Source organism: Octopus bimaculoides, chromosome 19 (genome assembly GCF_001194135.2).
Source record: "Octopus bimaculoides isolate UCB-OBI-ISO-001 chromosome 19, ASM119413v2, whole genome shotgun sequence".
NCBI lineage: Eukaryota > Metazoa > Mollusca > Cephalopoda > Octopoda > Octopodidae > Octopus > Octopus bimaculoides.
This window is the reverse complement of record NC_068999.1, coordinates 1083230-1094788: the sequence shown is the minus strand read 5'-3', so window position 1 is coordinate 1094788 and position 11559 is coordinate 1083230.

Here is an 11559-nt window from a genome sequence, read left to right as displayed (position 1 = left end):
ACATGTATATGTGTACGTATGAATTCATAGACTCAAAAGCACATACACATACGTAACACACAGACGCACACACATCCTCTGTCTGTCTGTCTCTCTCTCTCTCTCTCACACACACACAAACATAAGCACACACATACCCGTACACACGCACTCACATATATTATGTCAAAACCAACGAGTTCTGATGAACTCAGCTGCCGATAACAAATCTATCATGATGTCATGGCTGACCCTCCATTTCACCGATCATAAACAATCAGGACAATGCTTCGACGGATGCTGCTCTCGCCTTCCCTACGACTCATAGTAGCTAAATCTTCCTCAATGTGTACGCTTCTTCTATAATCTTCGTAGTAAGCGGAATGGGACCGCTTCACCTTGCAAAATCGCAGTAGTGTTTATGTACACACATACACGTATGCCTGTATATATCTTTTAGCTTTTACTTGTTTCAGAAATTAGATTGTGGCCATGCCGAAGTACAAATTTAAAAAATTTCAGTCGAACAAATCGGCTTGTACAGATTCTATCAACTTCCTATGCCGAACAACTTCATTATGTGGATGTAAACTCACCAACTCCGTTTGTCAAGTTGTACTCTGTAACAGACTCAGGCACAAAGACACACATGTGCCCCCACCCACGTATACATATGTAGTATTCACAATAATCTTCTTACAGTTTCTATCTACTAAATCTTCAAACAAGGTCGACCCAAGTCTATAGTAGAAATCACTTGCCCAAATTATCACGCAGTAAGATTGAACCCGGAACCACTTGGTTGCGAATCAAATTTCTTACAACACTCACTCAGAATGGCGCATGTACATGCGCGTGTGTGCGTATCTCAAACTAGCTCTTTCTCCTATGAAAAGCAATCTTGACATAAACTAAACAATGGCTTCCACTGTTTACGCAAGCCTAAAAATTCGAGAGGATGGTCATCTCTATTACTTCGATACGAGTTTTCAAGTGATACTTCTTTAAACTAAATAACATAATCTATCTATCTATCTATCTATCTATCTATCTATCTATCTATCTATCTATCTATCTATCTATCTATCTAACTATCTATCTATCTATCTATCTATCTATCTATCTATCTATCTATCTATCTATCTATATATATATATATATATATATACATACCTTATTATTAAAGCTGCAAACACATGACAAAATTATCACAAAATACTGCCACTCAGATCACACCTGCTCCCCTGTGGAGCGAGTGACATCAGTTGAAAGCTAAAACGATGCGAAAACCATTGTGACCAGCGATGTATAACAACATTCAATTTACTGGTCAATTATGTTTTTACGTGTCGTATTTACTGGAACAATGCTTACATGTTGCTAAGTGACAACAACAGTGATAGGTTTCAGAGGTTAAACGTAATTCCACCACAGAAAACTGTTGGGTGCCCCGCATTTTCTTGCCGAACAAATTTCCGAGCTGATTTGATTGTATTGACGAAATGTTTGTGCTGCAGCAAGGTGAGACGAACTGCCTTTACTCAAGAAGACGGCGCATTGCCCAGTTTTGGATTCGAAACAGCGAATTTGTGATCGCAAGCGCAATGCCCGAACAAACTAGTCACGCGCTTCCTCACGTATATACATACGTATGCATATACACACACACACACAGACACACACACTCACCAATATCTTAATTATAGTAAATTGACAAATGTTTTTCGCGTACAAAAGAAAAAACAGAAGACATATTGTGTTTTTAGTCTGAACAAACCACCTCCATAAATATTTAATTCAGAGTTTTTACGTAAGATCAAGATAGTTTACCAAATGTTTAAATATTTACATCCGCCATTATTTTACTTGACAATCTTATTGATAATACACCTCTACGTTTGAATAATTCCCCCCGTTTTTTATGTCATTTTCTTCTTTTACTTCTTAAGTATATTAAGTATATTTAAGTATACACTTTGTAAAAACTATTAGAGTTCTTTGAAGACAAACTCAACAGTTTGTATTGTATTCACGTGAGATTTTGATGATTTTAACTGATAACGTTGTCTCCATAATAATTATGATATTGTCGTACAACATGTTTAATGGCGTGAAAGCGCGTGATTTAGTGCTTAGGGCATCCGGCTCACGATCGTGAGATGGTGAGTTCGATTCAAGGCAGCGCGTTGTCTCTTTCATTTTGCTTCACGTTGCTCCAGATCATTCAGCTCGCAAAAATGAGCTGTAACTGAATTTCAAAAGACACAGCTTTGACACATGCTGGTCTTTCTCGCTGAATCTCCCTGAGAACTCCTTTGAGGGAATGCATGGATGTGGAATGCTCAGCCATTTGTACCTCAATATCACGAAGAAGATGTTCCATTCATCGGATGAACTAGAACATTCGACAGAGTGCCAGTTTAATGACTGTGTGGTTCAGGAATCCACCAGAGGCTTCAATGCCTTCTATAACTTAGCGGTTCAGCGATAAGATGCGATGGAATAATACCAAACTGAAACTTTAACTTATCGAGTCCGACTAAACCTTTCAGAATTGTGCTCCATCATGGAAGCAGTGTAATGACTGTGTCAAGTTAAATGCAAAAGAATACAAGATAATTCTAATTCAAATATTTCACTTTGAGCCGACTTATTTCCTTTCACCAACATTCGTGTTTTTGGCTCTTGAAAAATTACTTCCAACAGTGTTTTCTTCTTTGATTTTTAAAAAATTTTTTGGTTCTTTTTTATATAAACAACGGCGGTACCATGAAAGTTGTTTATGTAAATGTTTCTATCAGAGGGACTAAGCGACCCCCAGAAGAACTATTTCCATATATATATATATGTCTCTGCGTGTGCATTTCTTGTATGTGTATGGCTGTGTGTGTGTGTGTATGTGTGTATGAGTGTGCGTGAGTGAGTGAATGTGTGTGTGTGTTTGTGTAAGGGTATGATTAGTTTGTGTACAATTCATTTACGTTGTCTCTAGTGCGGGGGAAATTTTGCGATTAATATTTATCGGTAAAACAATCCAATAATTTATCCGCTCTGACGTTTGCCAATTCCTTCTGAGATTTTTATATTTCTCCACAATACTTTGCAAACATTTATGTATGATTCAAGTCATTTTATCTCAATGTGCAGAACGAAAGTTCCCGGAATGAATTCATTCATAATAAATGACAGAACTACATTCCAATATTTCTTGCGCTGGAAACAGGAGAAAATATTTTGCAAATGACCGACATTTACTCGGTGAACATCTGAAATTAACTTATCAATTTTCTACGGATTCGATCGCTAGCGGTTAGCGTATTTTGAAAATGTTTTGCAATTAAGCGCTATACGCAATTAAGCAGAATCCACTGTACGAATGATTTTGTGTTCAAATGTACAACAGTAATTATGATGATCGCACTAATCAAAAGCGAGTGGATGAAAAGTTAGGATCAGATTATTGAGGGCCTTATCAAATCTTTAAAGCTTCACTTAGTCTGTTAGATTGGTTAGCCATTGTTATCTTGGAACCAATTCATTGGAAATTGGTTACATTGAAATGTTTCTTTGCTGGGAGCGTTTCAATATATTTCGATAAATTCTCGCCTTTGCTGAATTGTAATCTAGTATTAAGGTTATTAAGAAAATCCTGTAACATTGATAACATGTGAATTATCTGAATGTAGCGAAGCGAGATTAATTACTAATTATTTCTGCGTAAATAAAATACAGCACTGTCAGATCCAGAAGTGAATGGCAATAACAAGAGTGGAATGTTTTGATGTTGTTGTTGCTGTTGTTAATTTAGTTTCATGGTAACTCTGATTGAACAAGAGCGTTCCATAAGTGACCATCACGACTTTTCAAAATATATGTAGCTTACTGTTTAAATATGAGATATGTTTAAGATAGTTTCAGCAGGCATGTCTCTCAAAATAAGAAAACAACCAATACAGTAACTCAGATCCCGGTTAGCAGTACTCTAAGTGGTACTCTAAGTGGTACTCTAAGTGGTACTCTAAGTGGTAAATGTCACTATCCAAAGAACCAACCCTCACTGGTTAAATGCACATAAAATGTCCCATAACAAATTCGTTTCTGCTTTTCTGTTTGTAACGCTAGAACTCGAAGTAGCCAAACCCATACATAACAGCTTGAAAAACACTTTGGATAGAAGACTGCATACAACACTTTTATAAACTATATAACCCATCGAATTTAACGGCCATGGTGACACCTCTAGAAACACATTCCATTGATTTTATTTAAGTTGCAATGTTCTTGTATATCTTAGATATATTACGAGACGATCGGAGAGGTACCACAGCATATTACAATTTGATTATAGGGTGCTATATTGAAGTGCGTATATGTTATCAGGAGTTATCAGAACGCTGATATCATATCATGATATCTTAGGTACTATTGGTGAGGTTATCATGGATGCATTCACCCGGTAGAAATAGTAACTAAAACTCCCTTAAACGCACATTGCATACCGTTTCATGCATAAAGTACATGTTAGGAAATGCAAGTCCAAATAAATATTTCTCGTATTCCTGCGACTAAAAACTGTTAGGGAAGGGATTTTGCCATAAATTTGACTTCAACACTTGACTGTTCATCTTTTTAATTGGATGAATGAAGAAAAGTAGGTGACAAAGGAGCGTTTAAATTCTGGCAGCACAACGCTACAACAAATATCACACAGTATCTTCCCCACTGCTTATCAGGAATAATGCTACGCCTCAGTAGACAACGGCATCGTTAAAAATGTGAGTAAATCTGAGTCGAGATCTGATGGGTCAGAATTGAATTTTAGACATAAAAATGGCCAATCGACTGAGCGGGGGAAGTGTCGCATACATTTTCATGGAGTGTTTGTCGTCGTCGTTGTCGTCATATTCTTCGTTCCTGTTGTCAGCATCGAGACCGTACTCGTCCGTTTTCATAAGCGTGACGGGTTATAATAATGAGGAAAATTCTATCATTTTTGTCATCATCATCTTCAAATCACCAGCAGTATCACCGTCATCATTATTATCAAGATTATTGTAATCATTGTAACCAGCATCGACTTTGTCTCTTCATCGTCATATCACCACCACCACCACCACAATCATCATCATCATCATCATCATCATCATCATCATCATTCTTCAGTGGCCCACACACCGCCATCACCACCAAGATCAATTTACGTGATTTTGCTCCAAAGCTGAACTTTATCTAAGTTACCAACTTTATTTCAACATCTCAACAGTATAACATTCTTAGTATTCATCTGTAAAATTTCTTACGTCATCTATCTCTTACCCTCTTTCTGTCTTACTCTTCTCTCTCTCTCTTACTCCTCTCTCTTTTTCTCTCTCCTACAGAAATCAATACTACACCTACGTAACACGTCCATGTATTAACAATTGACAGTCGAAATACACAATTATTCCGTCGCTTTTTGCACCAACACTAAAGAAATTGTATAAAGTTTCTTCACCTTCGACGGATTGTTTATATTTCTAATATGTTCTCTAATGCCAGACACAGTTCCTGTTTCTTCACTGATCCGTTTATGTTTAAGTATCATCAATAACTTTTCAGAAATCTGCTTTCTAATTAATGGGAAACAGATTTGTCTTTGGTTTGCTTGAAGGTAAAGTCTTAGAATTTGGTGTGAAGTAATGGCATGGCGTCATTAATCTCGTTACCGTAGGCATTTAATGAAAGTTTAAAATTCTGATTAACGGTTAAACAAAGAAATTTAGAGCGAAAGAGACTGTATTGACGCTTCCAGTGTCTTTTTCATCAGCCCAGATGACGGAATGGTGATGCTTATAATTATCATGTAATTGAGATCTATGCAGATTGCTGCGAAAATTCGCAGATAGACAAATAAATACTCTGGATTTCATTAATGATTTCATGTTGGCTTTGACGAAGTGACATATCATTTAAAACATAATTGATGGCCACTGGTTTTATACAAGTTCAATCTGTCGTCTACAGTCGAATCGAAAGTTTACACATAGAATTTGAGTTAAAACTACCATTTATTTATTTATTTTATAAATTTATTCTGGAGGAATTCAATTTATTTATCAATCAATTCTAAAAATCAAAACAAAAAAAAAAAATAGATACACCAAATAATCTGCACAAGCAAATCTGTTTGTTTGGGGTTCGAAGTGAATACGCACAAACTCACACACGTATGTAACAGAAACACGTTACATAAACACTCTCACTCCACCACCATAGGACGGTGTTGGTGCATAAATACTGACAACGGTAAGAAACCTACATTTTGTCAGTTTAATACGGCATGACATGGTTCGTTCAGATATACCACTCAGAAACTCTACAATGCAGGATACTAATAACTTCTTGAGAGCAAACCCAACACCAGATTCTCTACGCTGACCCCTAGGTAGGCCTATCCAAAAGATAGTATATCCATAAGTGGGGTGGCGCAATCCTAGAAGCGTTTTGTCTGTTTCAGGAACACCACAGTAGGGCAGACGCATTCTAGTTGTGGCCGTACAAAAGAAGGAAAGAGGAGAATGGTAACATCATGCCCTCTGGACCAGAAAGTTATGAGGATTCAGGAGTCCATTCTGCCAGCTTTCTCGACTTCTTACTATCCGATAATATTTATTCTCCAAACTTTTATCGTGATTATGATTTTTCATAATTATTTGCCGTTATTTATTAATTTATTTTTGCTTTTCACCTCGATTGCAAATCACCTTTATCATTTCTCACCTCTGAATTCCTCTGTCGCTTGTGTTTTATTTATCTAGTTGCGTTTATTTATGTAGAGACTACGTGTATATGTATATATATATATATATATATATATATATATATATATATATATGAGTATACATGTGTGAGTATATATATATATATATATATATATATATATATACAGAAAGAAAGAGAAAGAGACACACACACAGATCATATATAAGTAAGTATTCATGTGTGTGCGTGTGTGTGCGTGTGAGTGTGTGTGTTTGTTTGTGTGTGTGTGTGAGTATGTGCGTGCCTGTGTATAAGTGAGCATATCCCCCTCTCACAACACTAATATTTGCCATTTATTTTGGTGCTAATTTTACCCTCAGTAAATATTTACACTGTTTATCAGTCAGTGTCAGACTTCATTGTACACCATATTCTGTTATTCATTTATCATAGTATTTATTAGGCATCATTCTGTAGATATTAGACAAATTATCAGGAGGGAAATTTATCCCGCAACACAGTTTACATCTCCAAGTAGACTATATATATATATATATATATATATATATATATATATTGAGAGAGAGAGAGAGAGAGAGAGAGAGAGAGAGAGAGAGAGAGAGAGAGAGAGAGAGAGAGAGAGAGAGAGAGAGAGAGGAGAGTGAGAGAGAGTAAATTTCAAACGCAGTAGAGCTGTGAAGAACAGCGAAGAAAAATTATCGTCTTCCACACGAACTTCCATAAAACCTTTGTTTACCAAATCCACTCACAAGCAATTAGTTGCCCCGTGGCTATACCAGAATTCACTTGACTTACGGTACCGACAAGTGGTCTTGATCCTGAAGAAACGTGGTCGCAACTTTCAATTCGCGTTCGAAAATACCAACAAGATTTAAACATAGAAACAAGAAACCTTTTGACCTCCACCCCCGTCTCCCTACTGCGTGGATCTTATTTCTATATTTCTTCCGATTTCCTTCCTTCAATTTCCTTCTAATTCTTTTAAATTAATAATGAATTAATTAGTTAATTAGTTAATGAATAGACCTTTATACGTCTTTCCCTTCACAATAGTAACTGTTTGAATGTATTTCTCTTTCTTTTTCTTTTCTTTTTGCTTCTCAGCTTCTAAGTATTTAATTATATGTGAACATGTGTGACACTATGCCTCATATTTTTTTGTTCCTGTGTGCAATCGTGTGTGATGTGCATGCATCTAAGAAATGTGTCTCTGTGTGAGAATTCATATTCATGCGAGCGATGGGAGTGGTGGTGGTGGTGGTGACGGTGGTGGTGGTGTGGGCTTGCATTGGTAAACTTCAATGTATGTGTTTGCATTTCAACTTTGTCTTTGTAATCCTATATATGAGTATATGCATGATTGAATGCATGTATGTGTTTTTATATGTGTGTGTGTGTGTGTGTGTGTGTGTGTGTGTATGTATGCACACACATACATACCTACCTACATATATACATATACATGTGTGCGCGTGTAAGCATGTGTGTCTATTAATTATTTCAATTATTACATTTATTATTCAATTATGTAAGCATTGCGACTACAGAATTCCTTATTCATTAAAATGTGTTGATATTTTTGTGCTAAGCATGTTAATGATGACGAGTTATTGTGCGTCATTCTAATAGGCAACAAAAGACCATGGAAATAATCTTGCATTCTATACAATAATCCTCACCTAGGTAGAAAGTCTATTTATGATGTTTATACTACAGTTGTGTATCTTCATATACATTTTAAAATCTTTTTGGCATTGCTAAAACTTGTAGGGTTAGTATTCTATCATTTGCGGCATTATATATTGGTATGTGGCATCGTTAACTAAGGTGTTGTTGATTAGTTTTATTTTGAAATTTATATTTTAATGTATTTGGATAAAAAAGACAACTACAAGTATATAAAAAAACATACAAAATAGATTCCTCGTGCATGAAAAAGATCTTCGCTTGTAGTGTTTTGTATCATAATTAACGAATGAGAATTAAGACTAGCTCCAAGTGAGAAGGGAAAATAATCTCAATTTGCAAGGCTTCTTCAAAGCTGATAATTTCTTAACGAAAAGGATCGGTTTTTGTCTGAAGATAAGAGAATGGGTAGAGATACATGTTTCTCCCTTTAGAGACTTCTCTAGCACAAATGTCCGACCTTACTTCCAATAGCCAAGGGATCTAGACCCTTATAAACAGAAGTAGAACAAAATTATGGCCTCAAGAGAAATAACTGAAAGAGACAAATGGCGTCTGTCTACCGTCTTGTAACCATCTCCAGGTTCGCATATGAGTGTTGAGTAGAAGTTATCCGTGAATTTACACCACCACATTGGGCCGCCGGAGCTTTGTAATACTGTACATTATAAATATGAATATATTGAGTTGTAACATGGTTTTACATGTATACGACAAGCATTTTTGGTGGCCTCTTAGCAGACATCTGTCGCAACTGACAGCGGAACTGACAGTGAGTTCCTTCGACTACAGAGGAGCATTGCCTGTTTAAGGTAAGTTCTTTAGGCATGGATGTGCCCATAGCCAAACCTGTCTGAGGTGCATGCAGGGAAACGAAACCGTGCATTAGAGAGTTATTAGCTTTTGTTGACTAGGTGCTGTCTCGTGTAAGACGAATCCATCTGTCCGCCGAGAGTAGAGTGAGGATCGAGGCACCACCTTCCTTTAACAAATCGTTCTCTGCGTAGTGGCAGTGACAAAATAGGTTCTGTGATGGAACGTCTGAAAGATGGTGGATCCATCTATAAACGAAGGTGAGCGTGATCAGGGAGGTGTTGCCTTCTAGTGTCTTATGAAAAGGGGAGCAGAGTGATGAGACTGGTGAGATTAAATTGAATCTACTTTGTGAACGCTTTTGTAAATAGGATTAAGGAAAGTGGAAAACAAGACTTGGGGAATTTTGCGTGAAATTTACTCCAAATTACCCTCAGTTGTCTGCGCCGCTATTGCAGATTCCATATCTTAATTACGTATTTATTTCTTTATCTTCTAATTATACATCCTCATAATATCCTTTAATATTGTAGTGTTGTACCTCATCCTTTGAGATTGGTCACCATGTCTTCGACCCTTGCCACCCAAAAAAGAAAATATCATCATCGTCATCATCATCATCATCATCATCATCATCATCATTATTAATATCAATGCAGATCCTGTTGTTGTTATCATTACCACTTACATTTTAAACGCTGTTTCTTTATCGGATTGCCTTGCGTCTCAGTTGGCTTCTCTGCATTTCTGTATATTTATGGCGTAAACCATTGAAATAAATAATCCAAGAAAGTTTTATATTTAAGCCTTATGCCTCTGCCTAAGGCTTCTCCGTGATATGATTGTGAAGAATGAAAACCGAAAAAGCAGCCTCATTGTCTGTATATAAGTAGCCATCGATTATCGTCGAAGTTAAGCCATGAATTATGTAAACACATACGAAACTTACAGTCATATCAAGAGTCCTTCTATATGTTTCTCTGCGCGTGTGTGCGTGTGTTAGTGACTGCGAGTGCATATGCATATATATATATATATATATATATATATATATATATATATATACATACACACACACACACACACACACACACGCATATATATATATATAAGTATCATATCATACACTCATATATACATACGTATATACATATATATATATGTGTGCGTGGGTGTGGGTGAGTGTTTATGTTTGTGCGTGTGTATGTGTGTGTCTGTGCTTATGTAGTGAGGGAGATAAAGTAAATAGCACACGTATGCACCATCTTTTTCAAAGAAATATTGGAAACCATGCTATAAGGGATAATTTTCAACAAAAGCTCTCTTAATCCGCAGTGACGTTGACGTTAAAATATATCAGCGAAATATAGCAAACAGGCCGTGACTGATCCTGTCTTTGTAATTGGTAATTCCTTGTTGATATTGGAGTGGAATGGAAAAGCAAAAACATGGCAAGAAGTATGAGTTGATATATATATATATGCATGTGCGTGTGTGTGCTTGTGTGTGTGTAGATAGATAGATAGATAAATAGATAGATAGATAGATAGATAGATAGATAGATAGATAGATAAATAGATAAAATGACAAAAGACCAGAAATCATGAGAGATATATAGAAAAATGAAATATAATGCGAAAGAATTTAGATATAATGTAAGGCAGGAATAAAAGCAGCAATGAATAAGTAAATGAAAATGAATGAAAAATTAGGAGAATGAGACTTAATGAGAGTAGATAAATTGCTAGAAATGAATGGAAATACCAAATCTAAATTCAAAGAACGAATAAATGAAAGAACGAATAATAAAGGGTGAAAGAAGAAAATAAATAATAGGCAGTAACAATAGAAAGAGATGATGAATGAGATTATGAATGAATTTAAAAAAATGAAAGTTTCGGAAAAAAAGATAGAAGGAATTTATGATAGAATTTACTGGATAAAATAATGACAGAAAGTAAGTTAGGAATGAAGAACGGAAAGAAGAAATACATAAATATAAATAGAGAGAGAGGGAAGATAGATAGGAAAGAGTGGTGGATGGAAGGAAAGAAGGAAAACAGGTTGTAACTAAAAGCAAGGAAGTAAAATTTCTGAAAAAAAAAAAATAACGGACGCCAAGATGGTGGAGATATTAGAAGACAGACTATATTATAACAGGGCGTACAATATAACAGAAAAATTAATAATACTCAAGAGGATATATGTAATTAATTAGAGAAACGAAGAAGAAGAAGAAGAAGAAGAAGAAGAAGAAGAAGAAGAAGAAGAAGAAGAAGAAGAAGAAGAAGAAGAAGAAGAAGAAGAAGAAGAAGAAGA